Raw genomic sequence first — 24,143 nt, forward strand, 5'->3', positions numbered from 1 at the left:
ACGCTTTCTGAGCCAGGAGAAGACAGCACAGATATCAGCAGGTGATGGGATCCCTTTTGCTCCTACCTCTGCTCTCACCTCTCTTCTCTCTCTGTTCACCACTGTATACAGCCCCAGGCATCCACAGCCCCGTCTTTGCTCCTTACCAAGCCAGCTCCTTCTGTACCCTGACACCCTGTAGCCATTCACACTGCCTGAACCCAGATGCACACCACTTCACCTTTCCCACATCCTTCACATGGCAGCTGGGCTCTGTATCCCCACAAGTTTGCTCTTCTTCATACCCACCCCAACCTCCACCACTCGCAGGTCCTGCCCTGTTTCCTCAAACCCCCAAGGGGTGTCCCCAGCTCCTTACCTGTGCTCTGTTGCCTCCTTATTGCTGCAGCTCACACCTCAACTTACCCCACTCTCCTCCCACCCCTGGTTGCCACACATCTGCAGCCCCACCAGCCCATGCCTCCTCACACACACTCCTCTGATGAGTCCCTGAGACCCACCTGAGAGAACCACGGCAGCCTCACCTTTCCCTACCTCCCCAAGTGGTCACTGGGCACTGCAGAGCAGAGTACAAAGTCCCAGGGATGCTGAATTACTCTGATCAGCTCCGGACACAGGCGTCAAATCTACATGTTGGCAGAGAGAGCAGGCCAAGTGACTGCAGTGGGAAGGGCAGCAAGGGTTGTGCACGCAGGATTTGCCTGGTGGGAACTGCCCATCCCCGCTGCAGCCCCTCTTGCAATACACTTCCTTTTACTGTAAGAGCCCGTAAGAGCCCTGCAAGGGAGGTGCTTGAGCACAGGCACTCGGGCCTCCCTCTTGGTTACCAAGCTGCAGCCTGCAGATAAGGCTGCAGCAGCTGTGGGGACATTCAGCATCTTTTCCACTCCCCGTGCTAGACGTGTATGTGGCACAGGGGGAGGAGATACCACACGCAAACACACACACACGGCTGTGCACCCCCACCCAACTCACCCTTATCCAGCAGCGATTTAGAAAAGCTCAGGTCTAGCCCAGGCCAGAGCAATGACACGGGCTGGGCAGAGATTCGGGCCATAAAGGCAAGGCTTTATCCATCTTTGATTGTAAAGAGCTGGACGCAACCAGGGCTACAGCAGGGAAGGAGGATTTGCGCTATGAATTCAATGTCCTGCTCCTTGTCACGGAAAAGGAAAGCCTCTCCTTCCCTTAGGACTGCAGGTGAGAAACACCCTGCTGGAATTAGGCAAAGGGTGTCACAGTTTTCATCTGTAAACACTCATACTGTTGCCCATAATGAAATCAAACACATGAGAGCACAAGCCCCTAAGAAGGGAAACAAGAGGGTAGGAGGGACTGTCATGTCTGACCACAGGCATATCCATACACAGGGCAGTGGGAGACACAGTCTAGCTCCTATTACATCCCGTGAAACTGGCAAACCTCCTAGTCCACACACTTAACCACTCATGTGGTCCCACTGACAGCAGAGCCGTCTGCCCAGTGCACCTGCCACCCCTTCCACAGGGACTCCTGTAGGGCTGCCAGGGCTCTGAGCAATGCACATGGCCAGGGATGCCCTCCAGATGGAAGGGGAAATCCACCTGGCAACTGGGTGTTGCATGGAGATGGAGAGGAAGCCAAACCTCAACTGGTTCAAACCAGGAAGAGGCTGGAGAGGACGTGTCCTTGGGGCTATCTGCCCCCCACATCAGTCTCAGCAAGAACCCTGGGCAAACTCTGCCTGCTGCCACTGTTGCACCCATGTTTTGCTCTGCTGCTTCTGTGGGGACACACAAAGCTCAGAGACCTCATAAACCAGCCTAAGGACACTGAGTCCAAAACACCTTCAATCCTGGTGGCAGCCATGCTGTTGAGGACACAGATGTCCCTTGAGACCTGATGCTGCTAGGCAGACAGAGCCTATGAGGTACCTGAGAGCTCTCCAAGTGCTACCAGAAACCAGTTCATTTCCAGCCGGGCAGCACTTGTACCTGCAGCTGGGAACAGACTTCAGGGGCCTCTTGGCCCAGACCACCAGATCCTGCTGCTCTCAATACTCACAGGTGTTGTAACAGGAATATCCAAATGATACCAGAATGTCCAGAGCATTACTGAGTAACAAGTGGACTGTTGAGGAAGTGAGAGCCATCGCAGCCCAGTGTCAACGAGCCCGAGGGAAAGGCTGAAAGGAGCAACTTGAGAAGGGATCTGGGGACTAACAAAGGTTCATGGCAATGTCCTAGACATTGAAAATCCATATAAAAGCATCTAGGGAGCCTGGACATCCACCCAGCCTCTGCCAGATGAGAGGGCAGATGTAGCTCCTGCTGCAGGCCAGCTCGACCCAGGCACCATGGCTACGAGCAGACCCCTTCGCTCTGGTTCATTACTCTTGCAGACAGGATGGGGCAAACACTGTAAACACCCTCTGAGCACTGACACACCAGACACAGGCTTCTGCAGTGTCAGACCAGGGTCAAAGCTTGGAGATAAAATAAATCGCAGAGTGAGATCGTTTCTGAACACAAGGCTGATAAGACTGCTAGCAGCCTTCTTGCAGAAGGACAGGATCAGGAAAAGAGCAACCGTGAGAATAAAAGGCTGGCAAAGAAACAGAAAATACTGGGAGCAAATAATTCTTTCCAGACAGTCCTTTGGGCTCATCTCATCCTCCATCTGCTGAGGATGGTCAGGCAGCTGGAACCTCTAAAAAGGCTACTGGTGACTTCCCTTCCAATCACCACTGTCTCTGGGACAGGCATCATGGGGAAGATAAACCTGGAGCCCGTCCAGTTGGAGGGCTGGGGGCCAGCATCCTCACCAGCCTTCCAACAACATCAGCACCCCCTTACAGATCATGGCTCTGTGCTGCCAGCAGAGCAGGGAGAATGATTTACACTCTGTGCTTCACTGCCCACATGCTTCTTGTGCTCACGTGGGGAGGAAGTAATGCAGACCTTCAGAGAGATGGGTGCTCCAGCTAAGATAGGCTGGGACAAGTCAATGAGCTGAGCACCGCTGCTAAGGCAGTGCCTCCATCTCCTGGCACAGCTAATACTGTGTGGATGAGACCAAGAGAGGACAGAACAACATCCTGACCCCTCCATTTGCCTCCAAGCCAGTCAGTCCAATAGGCCACAAGATGTGACATTGCCAAGCACTCTGAGAACTGCAGAACTGAGTAACAACAATGGTGGGAAGGGCCCTCAGAGGGTTTTGGTCCAATCCTGCTAACAGCAGGGTCAAGCTCAAGCAAATTGCTTGGGGTTTGCCCCTGGCAAGGGCTGAAAGTCACCGAATGTGTAGATTGCTTCCCTTCTCTGGGCCCTACTCCAGAGTCTAACTGCCTTGCAGGGAAATATTTTTCCTAATATCTAATTGGAATTTCCCTCATGTGCTATTGTCTCTCATCCTGTCCCTGGGCACTTCCCAGGAGAGCCCAGCTCCAGCTTCACCACAAATCCACAGCTTCCAGCAGCAGTGAGAGCCCACCTTCCTGCCTCCCCTCTACCAGGCTGCACTAGCCCATCACTTTCAGCCTCTGCCCACGGCAGCACACAAGAAGCCAGTGCTCATCTCTGGAGACTGTTGGAGCCTGCTGGGTTCCCTCCTGCCAAGGGTGCCTCCAGGGAGGACGAGGTTCCTGCACCTGCACACCTGGAGGATGCTGAAAAAAGAGTCTTACCTCAACATTGAGATTAGTGGGGGCTGCTTTTGTTCAAGTATCTGATCCTTGCTCTGGCTGGTAGCAATACCAGTGCCTGCTGCAACACACCTAGGTGATCCTGAAACAGGAGCCCCAGTCAGCTGTTCCAAGAAGTCTGGCCCTAGACAGAGAGTGCTCTGGTTTTGCCCCTGTAGCACTGATACCAAGTCTGCCTCCCTGTGAGAGACCTCTCCTCAGGAGAGATGAGCAGGACAATTAGGAGTCCAATGCTGCAGAGACCAGTTGGGCTAGATGGAAACACAACAGCCCAGAGCAGGCCCTTGGATGAGGGAAGCAGCCAACTGTGACCCCTGTAGTACTCTCAAGGGTCTGCAGCAGAGCCCAGATTACACAAGAGATTTTGGAGCCAACGACAAACCACGCCCTCAAATCTCCAGCACATCATCTGCATCCCAGCTCTCCCTCCATGCTGTGTTCACTCAATCCAGAGCTATCTGTTCATCATTCTCTACTCCAGCAGATATCACTCATTTTCCATCCTGCACTTGCTTTCTCAGACAAGGTGTGAAGGTTACTGGGCAGGATCTGACCAGTACAGAGACCTGCTCAGCCTGCCCAGAGCTGGCTGAACACCCCACGGCCTGCAAGGGGATGAAGATCCACCCCATGCCCTGGAGGCAGGGATGCCTGGTTGCTGCACTTCTCCCTTGCAGTGCTTATCTCTTGGGAAAGCCTCAGCACCAAGGATGCCTTTCCAGGATAGCAGCATACCCACAGCTGGTGATGTGGCCAGAGAATAGGTTTAGCATGTAGCTAAGATTCTGGCCTGTTCCCAAGCCAAAGGCATTGCCTCCACCTGCTAAGCCCTGTGGCTTTCCCAGTTCTCCTTCAGCACCCTCACCCCACCTCCCAGGGACCTGGTATAAGCTGCCAGACCCTTGGGCTCTCTTAAAGCCCTGTCCTGGACAAGCACCTGCCTTCTGCTTCCTGCTGACTCATTCGCCTGTGATTCAACCCCTCCTGACTAACTCACCCATTTCTGTCACAGGCCTGTTCATGTGAGGGGAGTGTGTGTGTGTGTGTGTGTGTGTGTGTGTGTGTGTGTGTGTGTAACAATGGCACAGACTCTGCAAGGCAGTAAACTGGGCAGGAAGCCTGGCCTGGCTGTGCCAGAGCCCTCTCCTCCTGCAGCACCCAGTGGCAGGAGGGGCGGAGGTGACACTGCTGGCTCAAGTCCACTGTGGGGAAACAGGGCAGAGAAGCAGGCTGGGAGTGCTGTCCTGTGCCAGCATTGAGATAAGGAGTGACTGGGGGAGGGCTTTCTCCAGGCTCTGAGGCTGTCTGCCAGCAAACCCACTCCCTTTATCAGCCCTCCAGCAGCCTGACCCCCAACGCTGGCTGTGGGAGGGTTACCCAGTACTGCTGTAGCTCAGATCCACAGGTGAGACATCTGCCAGCCAACCTGCCTTTGGGTACAGCCAAACATGCCCCCCCAGGCTGTGCCTCTTCCCAGTTTTACTTTCCAGGGTAGAGAATCTCATAGGAGCCACAAAAGGACTTCTTCTGAGTATGGCTATGGTCAGCTGGCATCAGCTAATGACACTGGGCATGCAGGGCCCACAGGCTTGGCCAGTTCCTGAGTCTGGACAGTAGGAACCATGCACATGATCTACATACACACGTCTGCAGGCTGCTCCTCTGACTGGCAATTCCCTAATGCTCAGGGCTGAGGCTCAAAAAGGCTTTACCCCATATTCTTTCCCTTCCCTTTTCCACAGCATCACCCCTTCCAAGTGCTCCCCAGCTAACCTCAGTCTCCTTCTCAGAGAGGATCAGAGCAGATAGAAGTGATGGGAGGGAGATGGCACTGTGCAGCTGTGTCAAGCCCAGTGAGAGCTCCCAGCAGGCAGAGTGAGCAGCTCTGCACATCCACCTGTCAAGGAGCACCGGAGAGCTTTGGTGTGGGCAGAAGATCCTGGTCTGTGCAGCACACCCGCTTACAGGCCTGCATCTCTGCCTGTCGTAGCTGGAGGATCCATTTTCCATTGACTACAGGAGAAAATCGCTGGGATTATACAGGCTCTTCTCTCCCCTTTTCCTCTCCCCATCCCCTAGGTCAAAGTCACACTGGTACCTCTCACCCAGGAGTGCTTGGTGAGCTGAAGCATTTTGACACACAGCAAGGTTACTCAGGACAAGCCTTGCTGTTGCTGCAAGAGGACAAGTTGGTCAAGCATCATGTCTCCAGCAGGGTCACGCAGCCCCAGCCAGAAGAGAAGGCTCTGACACCCTGGAATGAAGGCCAGAGTAAACCATTCTTTGGCCAGGGAGCAACAGACAATAATTTGGGCTGGGATGCCACATATTAATAGGCATAAAGAACAATTCTCTGCCAAAGCTCAGAACTGCATGCCAGAATTGCTGCTTTTCCCTGGATTTTTTAATTTTTGATCCTTGCCATGCATGTGCAGAGCCTTTTCTTCCTTCTCAGGGCAAAGAAATCTAAGGTTTTGTCCCATAAAGTCCTGTAGGCTCCAAGAGCTTCCCCTGCATGCCCCTTCTCTCATCAGGATGATCTAGTCCTTGGAGTTCACGACGTTGATGCTTCTGCTGAAATGGTTCCTGGTTACAAGGACAGACACACAGAGAATGACTCTGAGAACAGGTCAGCTACCAAGGTGGGCACAGTTATGGTTTCTGAGAGCTCCAAACCAAGAGTTCCCTTTCTGGGTTCTCTTTCTCAGGACACTGTGTGGTCCCACAGTTCTGGCTTTCTGGTGTTGAAAAAGCAGAGCAGCCTCTCAGCCGTTAACTTAGGTGGTAGCTGCAGAGACCCTCGTGAGGTATTCCCTGGAACCAGCTTTCATGTCTGAGGCAGAGCCCAACAAAGCATCAGTCCTTTGCTCCAAAATTCACATTCAAGGTCATCTGATCCAACACAAAGATCAGAAGTGGAACTCCTCTAAATGAAAGATCAGATGGGGGGAGCATGCCTGTGCCAGGGCACAAAGCTGAATGGCGAAGTGCCTGCTAACCCAGCCTGACAGTTTTAAGGACTAAGCCACCTTTTCTGGTCAGTGACACAAATCCAGGTTTGCTAAAATTGGAAAACACACTGTGTGGCTCACAGCTTGTGCTCACCCTTCCTGCAAGCTGGAAACCCCTGTTGTCTCAGCAGCCTTTAACACCCCTCAGCAAGGGGATGATCCTGCTGTCCCCCATACATATCCTGGGTGGATTGGATGGCTGGCTTATGCCACCTGAAGCTCAAGATGGAAACTATCTGTATTCTCTTTTCACTTTGCTGTGAGAAGGGAAACAGAGGTTCATGCCATCCATCCATACCCAAGCTCCTTATGCTGGACCCTCTGCTGTTCTGCCCCATGGGGCATCCTGAGCAGACAGCATTAAGCAGATGGGCTAGGAAAGCAGTGAGAATTGGGCTTTCCTGCCTGACTACACATGAAAAATCCAGTTTTAGCTTGGGTAGGCATGCACCAGGGACTGTCTCCTATTCTGCATTTTAGAAAGATCCTCCCTTGCAGGCACTGACTTTTACCTTCTGCTGCCTTCACCAGCCCAGAGCAGGCTGGAGAAACCCAAGTGCTGGCTACACCAGTGACACTGCAAATTCAGGCACCATGTGTGGGGGTAGCTGCAAAGGCAATAGGGGGAAGGGGGCAGAACAAAACCAAACCACTCAAAAATCCCAAGGCAGGTCTCCAGCCTTGCGTTCAATAATAATTTTTCTCAGGATACAGTTCCAGTTTTCACCTGGTTTTAAAGCTCTCCACAAAGTTGCCCTCACTGACTTTCACAAATTCTTTTCTCTGCCCCAGTTCCAGCAGGGACCTCGATCTGTGCTGCCTCCCAGCAAAAGGGTCTCCATGACCTTTGTAATTCAACACACTGGGAAAGGCTCAATCCATTCCCTCTATTCCTAGCCTAACACAGACCTTAAAAGCCCTCTTTGTTCCTGTTACAAACCCTATCCCACAACCATGGCTTAACCCTTAGGGCACTGTCTCAAATGAAGAGAGTTTCACAGAAGCAAGGCAGTTCCAGGCATTGCATCGATGGGAAGCCGGACCCACCCTCCGCTTACAAAAGAGCTGTATAACAATCTGTCGGTGGCTTGCAGGATGCATAAGATACACAAAACAGGATGGGAGGGATGTCTGGCCATGCTCATCATCATTACAAACTACTGTGCCCCACACTGATGCAGCGACATGGGGAGGGGTCGGGCTCACAACTCTTTAGTTTTGCTTTACCTTCCCTCAGTTCAGCAGGTTTATTACAAAACATGCTTCATGCATGCAGGTCTGGGGCTACAACAAAGTAATAGGGATAAGGAAGGAAGCAGCTGGGACCAGGCACTCCTATTTATCACTCTTGCAAGGACTCCTCTGCTCCTGCCTCCAGGTAGAGCCATTGCTCCAAGAGCAGGAGCAAAGGAGAGACAGCAAGGGATGCCATGCCATTACCTACACAGCCTCCACACTGATTCTTGCCCTGTCTGAGATAAGCTCAGACCCACATCCTAATCAGCAGTCCACAGTCATACACTGGAGGAAGCACTGCCATAGGACTGTGAGCAATTATACACCCCAATTATGCACATGGAAATGCAGAGGGGATGGAAGGTACAGCCAGCTCTCCCTTCCTGGCATGATCCCTGGCATGGGAGAAGGCAGTATTGAGCAAGGGCTGCTTTGCAGCACCCAAAAATGCCAGCTCTTCAGCTGGCACAGAGCTGCCCAGCAACGCTCTGAAACACCAGCTCCATGGCAGACAGAGCAGCCTTGTACCACTGCACCCCAAAACATCAGCTCTGCAGACAGGATAGGGTAGGGCCACCTTGCAGCACCCAGAAATGCCATTTCTTACCAGCTGCTGTAACTTCCCCTCTGCCCCTTTCCGGTCCTGCTCCACCCCGCTCCTTCTCAGGCCACATGGAAACTGAGTCACAGCTGTCCCTGCCCCTAGGAAGGGTGGGCAGCCCTCAGCCCCTGGCACAGCGTCGGCAGTAGGGCAAGACCTCTGAGAACCCCAGTGATGGGAAGAGTTAAAGGTATCCATGTGTCCTACATTGAGCAGCATTGAGCATTCTTTACTTCAAAAGATTCATGTGTTTGAGTACAGACTTGATTCTCTGGTCCAGCTCTAGGAGCTGAGAAGTTTCCAGGTACTGATTTCAGGCTCTCTGTTTTCACTACACACCTACAGAAACCCTTTTGAGGACCTGCTTACCAGTTAAGCTTCCCAAGATCAGTTCTACAGCAGCGTTCACTCACAGCAGAATCCTTTAAAATCCCTGCCTGGTGCGGTTAACAAGCCACCACCCATCTATCTGCCTCGTAGACAGAGAAGCTAAAGATTTGTTCATTCAGGGTCTGGGTCAGACATCTCACAAATGTTATTAAAGTTATGGTTTCTTTACTGTGTTTCTTGAGATTGCAGTGAGATTAAGAGCCCAACATTGTCCAGTTCAGCTGGGCCACGGAATGGGAAAGCAGAACTTAAGCTGCAAAAAATGCACAGCTATTAAGCACTGCTCATCTGCAAATCTCCTGGCATCTTTTCCCAGGCTCCTGTCTTCTTGGTTGTGTTGCTCCACCTTCCTGGAGACTCTGTGAAAACTGACCCTTTCACCCCTCTCCAGGGATGTGTGTTAAGGTGGTATTTGCTGCTGTTGTCATGCAAAGCATAACTTTATTGCAATACCCTTGCCCCAGCTCTATCTCCCAGGACAACATAATAGTAGAGGAAATTCATTATCCCCTATCACTTTATGGCACTATCTTTTCATTTCTCTGTTAACACACATCAGAGACGTATCGAGTTTCAGGCAGGCTCACTCCAAAGGAAATTCTCTCTCTTTCCTTACAGGGATTTGCACAAGCAATACCATTTTTTTTCAGTACCAGAAAAAAGCCAAAGTAAACCAACACCACCAAAAAGTAATTTCAAACAAAACTCCAAACCAAAAACCACTCCGAAAATAGCACTGAGGTTGACTTCAGGACAGAATTTGACTTTTCTTTCCAGACCACCACTTTGGTCAGACCTTTCCCAGGCTCTGGAGGGCGGCATTTTCACTGCTGCTCAAAGAGGTTCATCAGCAATGTCTGGGGTCCTGTAGTGAGGAAGCTTTAATGGTGAGATGTCTTTTCCTTCCCCAAAGCACCCAGCACACAAACACAGGCATTTCCTGGTAAACTGTTCCTCCTTGCTTCCAGCCTCTGCTACAGGGGTGGCCTCTGATAGCAGCCTTCCTCCGGAAACACCACTGCGTTTTGCTCAGTTACTCTAACAGTGTAATATTGTAGGGAAACAGAATTAAACAGAGCTGAAATCTATAATAAATCATTCCTACTGGGCTGCCAGGGAGATAGCTGCACAGGAGAAAGAGAGGAACTGCAATTCTGTTTCCACAACAAATCTAAGCCATGAAACAGCCCTTTGGTTAGAGGGAACAGGCACAGCAGCAAGAGGAGCACTTTAAGGTTGGCAGTGATGCCACTGTTTTTTCTGTTCTCTCTCTCCAGATTTATTACATAGCCAGGACAGATCATAGTAAATACCTTAAGATCCCAGACTGTCAGCCTAGAGGAGAGGTTGGCAGACTGGACTCAGACAAAAAGCCTGAGAATATTCCAGTTTCTCAAAAACTGCTCATGTTTTTAGCTGTTGCTGCTGTTAGAAGATGAATTGAAAGCAAAGCTCAGACTTGCTACTTGATGCCATAACTGCTTCATTTTGCTGGCAGCCGCAGCAGAGAGGATCTTGAGAATTACCCCCTTTGTCCACTGCTGGCCCAGCTATGCTAATCTCATCAGCAATGCAAACGCTGGTATAGAAAGGCATTGCTGAGTGGCAGTGCTAAGCTGACCGTGCTGGTGCTGTGCTCGCTCTGCAGAGCTCCAGCAGTGCTGACTGGCAGCAAAAAAACCCTGGTGCACAGCGCCCAGGCATTTTCTCCAGGTCTGAGCTGAGCACAGAGGTGGCTCTTGCAAACGATCCCTTATGCATCTTCCAGACAGGGTAATCTGTACAGCACTGCTCGACTCAGCTGTCTTCTCACAATTTTGGGAATGAAGGTAGGAGCACCCACCAAGTCAAAGTTTCCTCTTGGTCTCAATGATTCATCATCTTTCTGCTGAAATCCCCACCAGTCTTCTTCCTGCAGCAGCAGCTGCATTCAGTTGCTCCTCATGTCCCACAGACACCAGCCAATTTTTAAGAGTGATGTAGCTCAGGACGGTGTCCCCATCTCAGTAGATATGCATGTCCTGGACTTGCCTTAGGCAATGGAAGCAGCACGTAACCCACACAGTACTTTCCAAACTTCAACACCACGGCTCAGCCAGGAGGAAATCTCTCTTGGCTGTCTCTCCCTAAATGCTTATTCCAGCACTGACTGCCTTAACTCCTCCCCAAATCGGGAGCAGAGTATGTGACCCCGCCGCCTTTGGGTTTTTCTCATGCTTTGTGCTGTGCTTAATAATGTGCAGTATGAGCAGGCAAGACAGAAAAGGAGGGAGCAGCACTTCAAAGATGACACGGTTGTAACTCATGGGGTCACAGTGCCCCAGAGACTTAGCCCTGGGCTGGGATCTTGGCATGCAAGGTGCTGTACAAACAGCAAAAGAGAAAATACCCTCTTCCCTAGAAAGTGGCAATTCCCACCCCAACACACACACACATAACCCAGAGCCTCATTTGCTGGGCTCTGCATCACTCCATGATATTTTCTAGCACATCTTGGGGCCTCAGTCCAGAGGAAAGATGAGAAACCACAGGCTGTGAAAGTGGGCTCAGAGGGAACTGCAGTTTGGCTCAGGGGATTCTGACCATACTCTAACATCTTCTGCACCCATAACACAGTCTAACGCCAACTCTCACACCAAGTGCTGAAGGTCACATACACAGAAAGCCGTGCTCGAGCTGCTGACCCAAAATGTCCTTCAGTGTCAGGTACCAGTGTCCCAGCTTCCTCTGTGGGAAGGAAGCTACAGCTGCAAGCTGTTTCCATCTAGAAAGGGAAGGAGCCTGTTGGAAGCGAGGGAGGAAGCACACTGTTGTCTGCTGCAGGCGGCTTTCCAGAGCCTCCATGTCCCAGCTTCCACCTCCTTGTTTCCTCTCCCTTGGCAACACTAGGGTCTGGAGTCCAGGGGACATTTTTCGAACAAGTCTTGCCTATTTGGGAGTTTTAAGATGACTGGAACTGTAGCACTTGACAGCAGTAGGCAGTTACAGCAACCCTAACTCAGAGAAGGACACTGTGGCAGACTGGAAATGGTGAAATGGTTTTCTAGGGAATTTCTGATGCCTTGTACTAGTTCAGAGTTGGATAGAGGGGTCACAGCTCAGGCAAGTATCGTGACATTTGTGATTGCAGGGCCATTTGGGTAGCTCACAGACAGGCATCCTTTCCTGTCCATTTTTGCTTGAACATCCTAGTCCCAGACAAACTCTGGCCACCTCATGGCAAGCCCAGACATCTGACCCCAGAGCGTTCTCTGAGAGCATTGTTCTCCTCTGGCTCTGGGCTGGGTGCAGAGCTGTGGGCAGGGTGTTGTAGCTCACTGTGAGCAGTGACCTTTGAGAGGTGTAACAAGAGAGGTTTACAGCTCACACAGCCATCCACATTGACACGGGCAGGTTGTGCTTGCTGCCAGCATGTCCCTTCCCCTGGCTCACATCCAGGCCTTTAGGTATATCATGGATTACAGGTCGGGTCTCAGTCACACTCACACTATTGCCAGGCTGGAGATTTGCTTCCTGAGCCATTCTCTCTGTGCAGTGAGCATACAATGTTCCCAGCTCCCTTCAGCAACAGGAGCCAGCTCTCTACCAGTATCTGGGTCTATGCAAAGGCAGCTTCAAAAATGTTTAACCTCTCCTTCACCTGCCCCAGAGAATGGTCTCAGACCATATCAGAAGGCACATGAGAGAGTCTGCTCTCCCTCAGAGTACAGATATCCTGGAGTAAGGCAAACTGGCTTTGCAAGGTGGACAGCATGGTACAGGACCAGGCATCCTGGGACAGTGAAGGCATGACTGGAGCCACTTCCACTGATTAACTGAGGATAAGCAAGGGCAGCAGAATGACTCGCTTTCCTCCATGGTACAGTGAGAGGGCTCAAGAGACTGGCTTTTTTCTGGCTGGGCCTGCTCTGCAACTCAAGGCTTCAAAGAGAACAGGTGTGTAAACAGGACCTGCCTGCCCATACCCCAGTGAGGGGTGAAAGAGGGAAGAAGATGGACAAAAGCCCCCTGGCTACCCACCCTGAGGCTGCTGCCTGAGGAGAACGGCTCAGGATGACAGATTGTCAGGCAGGAGCCCGGCAGTAACGAGCCCATGTCACAACTGGGACGGGGCTGCATTGAGGGCTATGGCAGCTTGTACATTTGCTCTGGCTGCTCTTCTGCCATGCCAGCGATGCTGCCGGTGGCAAGTTGCCATAGCAATACCCTCCAGCATTCCTTCCTGTCCCACTCATCTCTGTTCCCCCAAGCCCTGCTGTCTTCTCCCTGCTGCCCCACAAATAAAATGTGCAGCACAACACCCAAAATTTAAACATGTTCCTAAAGGGCTGTTCATCACCCCAAGGAAGGAAAGGGGGCAGAAGTGGAAGCCCACTCCCAAAAACCATCATCCCCACCCACTTCATGGGCAAGGAGCCTACTCTGGACTCAGGTGCATCACATCTCACCTTGCCCAGTCTCAAGGTGCAACAGAGCTGCCAGACTTGGAGAATAGAGGCCCCTCTAGCTGCACTCCTTGTCATGCTGTGGCAGGCAAGGATATTAACATCCTCACCTGTCCCACAGTGCCTGTTCCATGGTGCTGACATGTACCACCTGCCCAGCCCAGCCTAACACTGCTGCCTACAGGTCAGAAAGTTCCATGAGCTCTTTCTACATTGTGGCAGTGCCAGGTTTGATGGGAATGGTGGTCCCAGATTCTTCTTGCTGTATCCTGGCTGGCACCTCCTAAGGCTCTGATCTTCAGCTCCAGCCAGTTTCCGCTTCAGGTAGGTCTGCTCTGCTGTATAAAACTCACTGTGGCTTGAATCAGAGACAGGATCCTGCTTTGTTTCCTGTCCTAGAAACTCTCCTCCACTGCTGTGATATGCCACTAAACAGTTATCCAAGCCAGGGGGTAAGCAGAGCTCCTCTCGCTTTCATCTCTCCCACACAAGATGCAAGGGCAAGACAAAGGACCCTGTTGAACAACACTAAGGGGTGTGATACCTGCCAATATCTTTAAACAAATGAATTTAACGACTTCCTAGGCAAGAAAAAAAAAAACTTTTAAAAGCTCTGCTCCCCTCCCCATTCTGCCCTTTCCCAAATCTAGTAGGGCCCACTACAACCAGTTACATCACTTGAGGGTTATAGCAGAAGCTAGCAAAGCCTCGGTCCTGATCCAGGATGAGTCATGGAGCACTGGAGGCCATGCAACTTCCTTCTGATACTATCAACCATGTCTTGCACAGCTAAAAATAAAGATGGGCCAAAACTGCAGAGCCACATCTTGCTCCAACATGAAACTTTGCAATGCTCAGTGATGCTGAAAAATCACCTGAGCAGGTGGAAACCAAAAAGTGCAGAGAGGCCAAACGTCTTGGGCGTACTAAGAAGGGAGAGGCCGGGAGGCCTCACCCTGTGCTGTGCTGGGAGATGGCAGTGCCAGAGGGCAAGGAGCCATCCAGCCATACAGAGAGGGCCAGAACCCAGGCTCTCATCCCACTCCGCTGTGAGCTTTGGAGTATATCCACATCAAGAGGTTTCATGGAAGACTGTTTTCTGCAATGCATGCTCCCATCCAATACAACTGGAATCGGCTGCTGTGAACGGGAAAGATGCTACATTTTTGCCAGGAAAAGGTTGGAAAGCTGCAGCCTGCTTCCCACTAGGCAACACATGGGCACCCGCAAAGCGAGGTCTAAAGGGTGTTTCAAGCTAATGCTAAAAAAAGGGGGCACAGATACATCTGATATGGCTGACACATTTTAGGTGAGTGAGGAGTTAGAAGTTCTTCCTAAGCCCTGGGACACTATGCCCCAGCAAAACCTTCTCACATAAGGATACAGGACTCTCACATAGCTCTTAGCAGGGAGCTGCAGGATCACACACAAATAGGAGCTCAGAGGGACATCAGCAATGTTCAGAAACCTAAAATAGCCTCAGCAGATGATTCTCTGCTCCATTCTTGGGAGCAGCAAGAACCAAACAAGGATCCAGCTGTCCCAACACTCCCATGTACAGGGTCTTTGAATGCCCAAATTACTTGCAACAGAGATGGTAGGGCAAAAAGGGGATTCCTTGTGTAACTCCAGTCCAACACTCACAAGGAACCCAGAGCCCCACCTCTGAAGGAGGGGTGGCATTTTCTTGTGATTTTCAGTGGAAAGACGATCTACTCCTAAATCAGTTGGTCAGACCAAGGGGCAATGGCAGCCCACATATATAAAAGAGCAGGCTGAAGGATGTTAGGCTGACTGCTTTCTGTTGAAGATATAACCTCCACTTTGCCCAGTCTTTGAGTTTCCCAGCAAAGCATTCCATCCCATTCCCAAGAGAGGCACTGTGTGTCTGTCCAAGGGTCTACAAGCTTTAATGGCTTCCAGATTACTGCCAGCTGCACTAAATTAAACTAACACCATTAATCCAGCCCAAATATAAATTCACTGATATCACCTGGGTCAGGCAATATATAAATCAGAGAAGAGGTTCGTGCCATGGGCAAGTAACAGGAGAAGCTGCTGCTCTATGTGTATATGGGGGATTTGCTGCCCATGAAGATATCAAGCTAGTTGGTCAACAAGGGTGAGTGGGAGAAAAGTGTGTCCAACGCTACCCCAGAGGGTGGTGAACCACTGAACAGGCTGCTCAGAGAAGTTGTGGATGCACCATCCCTGCAAGTGTTCAAGGCCAGGTTGGATGGGGCCCTGAGCAACCTGGTCTATGGGAAAGTGTCTCTGCCCATGGTAGGGGGTTGGAATGCAATGAACTTTAAATGTCCCTTCCAACCTAAGTCCTTCTGTGATTCTGTAGTGAGCCCTTTGTTAAAATGCCCCTTGTTAAAAGGCAGGGGAACCCTGACAGGATGCTGTGAACTTGGTGGACTGGGATCTTCAAGCAGCTCCAGCAGAACTGAGTGCAAACCTTTTCTCTGGTCTTTGCCACATAACATGTTTCTTTTTTATCACTATGAGAGATATAAAGTCCTCTTGTCATGGAGCAGGTATCAGTTACTGCCACAACCCAGCTGGATAAAGGGTCTGTCGCTGCATTGTGTGATCAGGAATCTGCAGCACAGTGCACTGACACGAGCAAAGGACTTCTTCCTTCCTTCCTTTCAGCTTCACAGGTAAATCTATCCCTGCCTCACTCGCTGTGGGTACCACTTCAGCATCAGGCTGAAGGGTGAGATGGCCTCAGACTCAGTTTCCAGCTGTCTCTGGACAGGCCCCAACTTCCCTGGCAGACACTCCGGAGGAAGAGCAGCAGAGCCTGGGCAGCCAAGCATCCTAAACTACTGCTCCCCGCATAGTCTCTCCCAGCCAAATCACACCTCAGCTCTAGGGTAAGGTGCCTGCCCTATTGGAGGCACAGTGCTGATGAGGACTCCCTTCCAGGTAGGTGAGAGCACGCCATGGAGATGGGGCAAGCACTGCTGGACCCTAGGCAGGCACAAACCACCCACAGACAGGGCAGGAAGCCCACAGCCATCCCACTATGCTTCAGGCTGGTTTCCTCAGAGTAGGTAACATTTCTTGCTCGTGGCAACACAAAGACCACTGGTCCTCTTGAAACCCTTCACTGCCACTCTAAGCCTCATACACCAAGGCCAAGCTACAAAATCCCGGGAAGATGCAGGCAGACCTCAACTGCTTCTAATAGAGAGCACGATTACGTCTGCCACAATCTCTGGGTGAAGTCTCAGCTGGGTTCAGGTGAAGGACAGCAGAGAACAGCAGTTGGAAAATGCTCCCATTCAATCCTGTTGGCATGCAGAAGGACAAGTGCAGCAAACAGCACGGACTGCCAGTTCCCAAGGGTTTGGAACACACCACCCTTGAGCTCCTGACAACTGTGTGCAGGGTTAAACAGTCTTAGCAGCACTGGTCACACACATCCAGGTTCCCTTTGCCACACTGGCAGCCAGGTGGGAGGCAGGAGTACCCAGCAAGCCTTGGCTATGTGGGTACTCACCTCACTCGGGTGACACCTACACTACACAGTTATCCCTGTGGGCCAAAGGGAGGAGAACATGGGGTTCCCTGCTTCAGCCCTGGTGAAGGGAGGGAAGTTGGTGATGATTGAATGGTGCTAACCTTCATGTAGGGCTGAAGCAGACAGAGAAGGCAGCTCTCAGCTGTCAGCACCTGCAGTGTGGTCTTGGGGTTTCTTGTTCCAGCTGTCTTGAATCACCTGGAAAGACAAGTGCAAGGACACAGGTTCAGCTTAGTTGGGGAATACCCTGCCGACGCAGGAACACTGGGCAGGCAGTAATTGCTCACCTGAGCTAAGTGAGTTAGTGGCCCACGCACAGAAGTGAGAGGCCCCAAGCACCCCACCACCTCAGAGACTCTGCCATATCTTTTACCGGAGGTCATCCTTCCAGCTGCAGCCCTGACTCTCTCCTGGGATCCAGCTGTTCCCCCAGTTCCCTGCATGGTTGGCTCTCCAGAGAGGGCTGCTAAGGTCACAGCCACCATCCCTCTTCCCCGGATTTCAGTGGGAAGTACAGGCCTTTCTATGCCCTCAGCTTTGTTCCTCTCCACCCACGCAGCTGTAGGTTGCTGCACCACACGAGCTGTGCCAGTACCCGAGTGGGTGCGCTGGCATATGGTTTATCTGCAGGAGCAGGCGCTGGCTGTGGTCCCCACAGGCCACCCGCTGAGCCACCCCATGGAGACATGGAGCCAGGGCAGGGAGGGACAAACTCCACTGCTGGAGAGACACCCCTCCCAGCAACCCAAACAGACCAAGAGAAATCCAACGCCGCAGCGTTTCCCAGGCTACAGTGAAGGGGGAAAACGACAATTGCTTAATAGAAATCTCCGAGAGGCCTGCCAACACCATCACAAAGATGTTGTTTAAGTCTCCTCCCCAGGCTCCCAGTGCTATAATTACAGACCACTGGAGATCACACTCTGCTAGGTCCTCATGCCTAGCAGGTCCTGAAAATGAGGACAATACCCGCCTCCCCAAGATCAGGTCTGACATTCCCCTGGCCTCAGGCATGATGAGCAAAAGCTGCTTAGGGGCAGTCCCTGCTCCCCAGCTTGGCCTCCTGCACAGGCAACCACCCTGTCACACCCCCAGCAGCACAGCCCAGCTCCGACCAGAGCTGCGGGCAGCCAGGATGGCAGTGCTCCAGGAGCACAGCCCTCACATGCTGATGCAGGGAAGCACTGCCACATTTACTGGGGCACCAGCTCTTAAAACAGTCAAGAAGGCATCCAGAAAGTTTCTGCTTAATGACACCTGCACCAGCATCCCAGGAGATGTCTCACCTGGAAGCTGCACTAGCCAGTCACAAGGGCTATCTTTCTGGACAGCTTATAAGCAGAGCAAGCCCCAGTAAGTGTAGCCCGAGTATATATAAAGATTCATGTATTTAAACATGAATCCACCAATTCCCTGCTCTACCACACTGTCTTTCAGAGAAGGCTAGAAAGGCGCTAAGCCTGAGCAGTGACAAGAATTGCTTTGGACATGGCTGAAGTACTGCCACCCACATACTGCTGCAGCACAGGAAGCGATGGCAATGTATCTGACAGGGATGGGTTGAAAACGCTCCCCAGGAAGAATGCAATTACCCCAAATGGACTGAGGCCAGGAGATCTGGATTATCACCTCAGCTCTTGCATAAAGGGCTTTGCATCTTTGTTCACTTCCAACAAGAAGAATCACAGGGTTGACATCAGCCCTGGCCCAGGACATGGATTTGTTACTAAAAAGCAATTCGAGCTGAATCACTAACTTCCCACTTTGCAGCACACAGGACTCCTTTGAAGGTTTCCCATCCAAGTATTGTTCTACCATCATGCTGCTTAGCTGGCGGGTTGTCCAGGCCACAGCACAGGCAAGTATGACTGCAAACCACTGGCCAGTCCTGAAAAAGCTCTCTGAAATGCAGAGCATGTGAGCTCAGCTGCTCTTCATTCAGGATTCACAACCAGCTGAAGACACAGACGGAAACAGGGGGAAAACATGTTAATTGGCAGCTGGGCATTCACAGGCCAAGCAAGGGCTCCTGTGAAAGACAGGAGCAAAGCCAAAGTGAGGATGAAGACTTGCAGAGAAACTTCCCAGTCAAAGAAAATAATTTTTAAAGCAGGCCTCAAACTCTGTGAGACCAAGCTCTCTAGAGCTTATATTCACCTGCTTCACTTGGTCATGAGCAAAAGCAAAATCCAAAAACAAAAGAAGAGAGCTGGTCAGGGAGCAGAGGTGCCAGGCACTGCAGACAGAAGGAAGGATCAGAAACATGATCACATGGTGTTACCAGGACACAGGGACCACACAGCCTGCTGGAGGAAGGGGGTCCCTGGGAGTGATGCAAGATGGAGAGGCATCAGGCAAAACCCTCTCACAGAAGACTCTCACTAAGGTGCAACAACCTCACTAAGTAACCTGCAAGTAACCCCCTATGAGCCATCTGTTAACATACAAATGTCTCCTTCCAGGATTTCTCCCATGCTGCTCTTCACACCTGTCCTGCTTCAAACTCGACTCATTAATTCCTCCAGCTACCAAAGCTTCTGATAATTTGATTACAGCTCCATTGACAGCGTGCTGAGGACACCACTGTTCTAACTATACATCTTCACTTTCTCCTTTCACATCTGTAGTCCAACCAACCAACAACAGGTTTTCTTGTTCTGCATCCAGGAAGCGTCCTGGCCCCCAGGCATGGTGCATTTCCACACAGCACGCGATGGTGCCAAACAAATCTAGTAGAGGACAAACGTGGGCAGGCCCAGAGCAGTAAGGGCAGGTAAAGGACTCTGGAAGAGTCAAGAGTCATCGACTTTGAAGAGTCAGATCAATAACTATCCCCTTGAATCACCCTCAGAGGCAGTGAGCAAAGTCCAGGTATCTCTGGCCTCTGATACTCAGCACAGCCATGCAGAAATGTGCCAGGGCAAGCAGCTGGTAGCAGACCACAAGGAGGAAGACTGAAGACACAGATGTGCTTCTCTGCCCTGAGAGGTCCCTTGAACTCAGGGAGGGAACCTCCCTTCCTTCTCCTATTCCACATGCTCAGAAACAGCTGAGGGAAGAGGAGCTGGGAAAGCTCAGCACCACCAGTTGAGGGAGGATGTACAAACTGGGGTCTTCAGCAGCTTTGGAGGAACCCACCAGGAGTGAAAGAGCAGTAAAATTAAAATTATCTGTAATTCCCTAAAGGCCGTTTCTGCAGAGGGCAGACATGAAGAACAGAGCATCTAGAGCTGCTCTGCTCAGTTTTCTGTAAAGGCAAGGAAGCAGGAGAGCCTCTCAGCAAGCTGTGCCTCGAATAGCAGGGTTCCCAAAAAGGTGCAGTGACTCCACCAGCTTTCCTTCTGTTAGGGGATAAGAAACCTCTCACATGGGGAATAGAAATAAGGCAGGTGAGTGGCAGAGCTAAAACAGCCCCAGCCCTGCCCCAGTTGCAGCTGGACCTTGGTCCACAAGCCCAGCTCCTCAGGGACCATAGCCCTACAGCTGTGGTGACAGCAGGACTCTGCTGTCCCCACGCATCCTGACCACCCCAGGCTCCAGGGGAAGGGACGTGTCCAGGCCTAAGAGAGCCAGCAGGAATCCAGCGAAGCGTTATGGGGGCAGCGGCTGCAGGTGAGGCGAAGGCAGGTGCCGCGTCCTGTGCAACAAACGCCGTGGCAGCAGTGCCCCTCGGATCCCAAGCCCTGTACGAACCTCCCAGCTCCCACCAGTGCCCTGCTCTCAGCACAGGGAGCTGCATGCTGGGACATGTAGTCCTTACCAGGGCCCCGCTGCTCGCTCACGCCGAGACCCACACGGTGGGAATTACTGCTGCGAAACAGGGCGATGACGAGGCTTTACAGGATGATTTCATCCTCCCCGTCCTCATCCTAAAGCCCAGCCCTGCTGAAAGCAACTCTAGCGCTATCACACTGGGAGTTTTCTCCTGTTCCACCTGCCAGACCTTGTTCACCTCCTTGCGTGTTACCAAGTTCGCCAAGACACTCCTTTGTGTCAGGGTTCAAGCCTGCTACGCTCTCCACAACTTCTCAACTTCCCCTCTTTGCCAAGGCTGAGAGACATGATTCAGGGAGAGGACAGGTCTCAAGCAAATCTTTGCTTGTCTGAGGTTTTTAAAAAGGCACTGTGTGGAAGCGACTTTTAAAACACTCTTAAACACAGCACAGCATTCCTCTACCATATCCTTTCCCGAGCAGCTGCAAATACTACACACCTTCCTTTTAAAAAAAATTAAAAAAAAAAATCAAATAAAAGGAGACTGGAAAGCCCGGAGACAAACGATAATTGATGGATCGTGTTCACAGGGTGGGTTGTGAGCAAGCCCATCTCTCCGGCTCTCACCACGCAGCGATTCCCTGTGCCTTCCCTGGCACACGGCAGTTCCCAAACGTGACACCCGGGACTGCCGAGCGCACGCTCCCCGTGCGGTTCCCGTATAAAACCAGCCTGAAAGCCTCGCCAGCTCGGCAGCCGCCGATTTAGGGTGGGTGACTGTCCCCGCTGGGCCCTTCCGCCCGCGCCTGGCTGTCACCAGAGGGCGGCGGATGCCGGGGTTCACATCCGCCCACCCCGCACCCCCAGCCGGGGGCCGGGAGGGACCCCCGGGGCAGGTGCCGCCCCAGCCGCGCCTTCCCCTCCCCGGGGAGACACGACCTCACTGCCCCGGGGGGCAACAACCCACCCAGTCCCTGCTGGGTTTGGGCTGATGACCGGGGGAGGAAGAGGAGGAGAAGGAGGAGGACGGGGAGGCCCCACAGTGCGGGCAGAGCCGCACCAAGGCTGTCCCATGCCCGTGTCACAGCGCGGAGGACGTGGCCTTTTGGTGGGCGATTCCAGGGGAAGCGCAGCCTCCCTGAGCTGCCAGGGGCTGTCAACCAGGACCAGGGACATCCCCCCAGCACAGCCCGCACCCCCCTCCGGTCCCTCCCGCCTCCCCCAGACCTGCCTCTGACAGACATAGCCCTCCCGAAGCCACAGACACCCCACACCCCCGAACAACCAACCCCCCCCTCCCTGCCCAAAGCTCTGCGGTCACACGGCCGCCCGTCCCCGCCCGCTCCAGCACCTCCTGCCACAGAGCTTCCCCCGATGCCAGGCCCCTCGCCGGTGACAGCGCTCCCGGCTACACCCCGAATCCCGATCACGGCTTCCCCCCAGATCACAGCTCCCCATCCCGGTCATGACCTCCCCAGTTCACATCCCCCCATCCCGGTAACGGCCCCCCCGGTACTGCCCGGTCACGGCCCCTCCCGGTCGTGCCTCCGCCTGCTGCCGCTCGCCCCTGCGTTTCAGGGCCCCCGGTCCCAACGGCCCCCCCGAACCTTCCGGAACCGGGGGGAGGGCGGCGGGGACGAGTCGCACGAACCCCGTCATACGGCGCAGGGGTGGCCCGTCCCCGGCGTTGCCCGGCCGTGCCCCGCGCCCCCCGGCCCTGCCCACCGCGGCCCCGCCGGACCCACCAGCGCCCCCTCCGCCGCCGCCGCCGCTGCTGCGGCCCCGACTGTGCGCGGCTCCCTCCGCTCCTTCCGGGTGCCGCCGGGAACACGCCTCCCGCGACCGCCCCCCGCGCGCTGATTGGTGCGCTGGGCGGGGCAGGGCACGGGGCGGGGCGAGCGGCGGCGCAGCGCGGCCAATGGGCGGGCGGAGCAGCAGTGACGCGAGGCGCCGAGGGCCCGCCCCCTCCACGCCCCCTCCACGTGCGGGTGTGTGATGACAGCGGGGAAGGGGCGGGGCCGGACCAGACGGTTTTTCATTGGCCAGCGGCGCGGGCGGGGGCGGGGCTTAGCCCGGCCCTGGGCGGGGCTGTGCCCCCCCGACCCCCGTGGGGACCCCGGACCCCTGACGCGACTCACGGGCACCCCACATCGCCATGGGCACGGCGTGTGCCACCCCACGGACACACTCTTGGGCACAATGCGTCCCGGCCCCATGAGCACCCCTCATCCCCACGAGCACGGCGTGTCCCACCCCACGGACACAGCAGGGTCGCGGCGTGTCCCGGTTCCACAGGCACCCCCACCAGCCTCACAAGTGCGCCGTGTCCCACCCCAGAGACATGATCCCCCCGCACACCCCTTGGGCACAGCTTGTATCAGCCCCACGGGCAGCCCCCCACACCCACGGGAACCCCCTATCCCCACGAGCACGGACACACCCACGGGCACAGCGTGTCCCAGCCCCACAGTCACCCTTCCCCCAGGCCCACACGTGCGACGTGTCCCAGCCCCACAGACACAGCCCTCCCCTGGTCCCACAGGCACAGCCTCCCCCAGGTGAGACCCACGGCGTGGCCCTTGCCCCACAGACACGGTCCAAGGGGAACCACCTGAGTATCCCCCACCACCCAGGTGGTGCCAGTGCCCCCACCCATGCAGTCAGGTTGGGAACTAGCAGTGCCAGGCTGTGCCAGAGCCCACTGTGGGTGCCCGACCTGTGGGAGCAGCTGCCCCCTGGGATGTGGCTACTCAGGAACACCCTAAAGCCATGAGGCAACCGGGCTCTGCCTCAGGGACCCCGGCAGGACCCACTGCCCCGAGGGGCAGCAGCCCACAGCTCAACAACCTGACCTCGGGCCGTTCAGGTTGGGGAAGAGACGCTTTGACTTCAGGAATTTTGGGTGAAACTTGGTAAAGATCAGTCCCCCAGCCGACTCACCTTGCTCCTCAGCAAGCTGCAGCTGCAACACCGCTCTAAAAATAGTGGGGACCAGCACCGTCAAATGATAAATATAACCAAGATCTCGTCTTCTGACTGTGCTAGCGTGCAGCGAGCTGGATGTGAACCGGCAGCACACCGGCTGCTGAATCCCAGTGCCCCCCTCGTCTCGCTGCTGATCCCAGGGCATTATTTTCGGAGGTGCCGTCATGGATAAAGCCGTGCTGGTGCTGTCCGGGAATAGCCAGGGGCAGAGGGACAGCAGGACGACTGGTCCTTTCACAGCCCTGTCCTGCACATGCCTCTCTGCAGGGAGAAGTGGCAGCTCAGTGTGCTGCTACGTGGCCATGGAGCAGCTGCCAACACGAGACCTCATCTTCCCCTGGGGCCTCAGCCTGTTGCTGTAGGAGATTTCTTGCTAAATAACCCCCGCTGTCCCCAGATTCAAGTTGTGGGCCATTAAAGAGTATTTAACGTATGGAATGTTTTAACTTCTGAGCTTACTGACAGGAACATGCGATCCTCCAGTGCTCCTGTTTGTTCAGGAGGCACTGTCTCAAACCACACGTGTGCAGGTGCTTGTCTCAGG

At 53.5% G+C, this 24,143-nt stretch overlaps 1 protein-coding gene across 3 annotated transcripts in view; it reads right to left on the minus strand.

Moving 5' to 3' along the window:
* The window catches only part of FAM214B (family with sequence similarity 214 member B), a 38,444-nt gene extending 15,976 nt beyond the window's left edge, over positions 1-22,468 (minus strand). For 2 of the 3 annotated variants that reach the window (XM_027665410.1, XM_027665412.1), the window contains exons 1-2: positions 22,360-22,468; positions 17,002-17,098 (exon numbers count right to left, since the gene is read on the minus strand). The gene's annotated coding sequence lies outside the window, so the exon portion shown is untranslated. Of the gene's footprint in view, positions 1-17,001; positions 17,099-21,965; positions 22,053-22,359 lie in introns of those variants that run through there. The other variant, XM_027665411.1, reaches the window with a different exon arrangement.
* Positions 22,469-24,143: the final 1,675 nt, after the last annotated feature.

Source organism: Corapipo altera, unplaced genomic scaffold, assembly GCF_003945725.1.
Source record: "Corapipo altera isolate COAL_440 unplaced genomic scaffold, ASM394572v1 61045, whole genome shotgun sequence".
NCBI lineage: Eukaryota > Metazoa > Chordata > Aves > Passeriformes > Pipridae > Corapipo > Corapipo altera.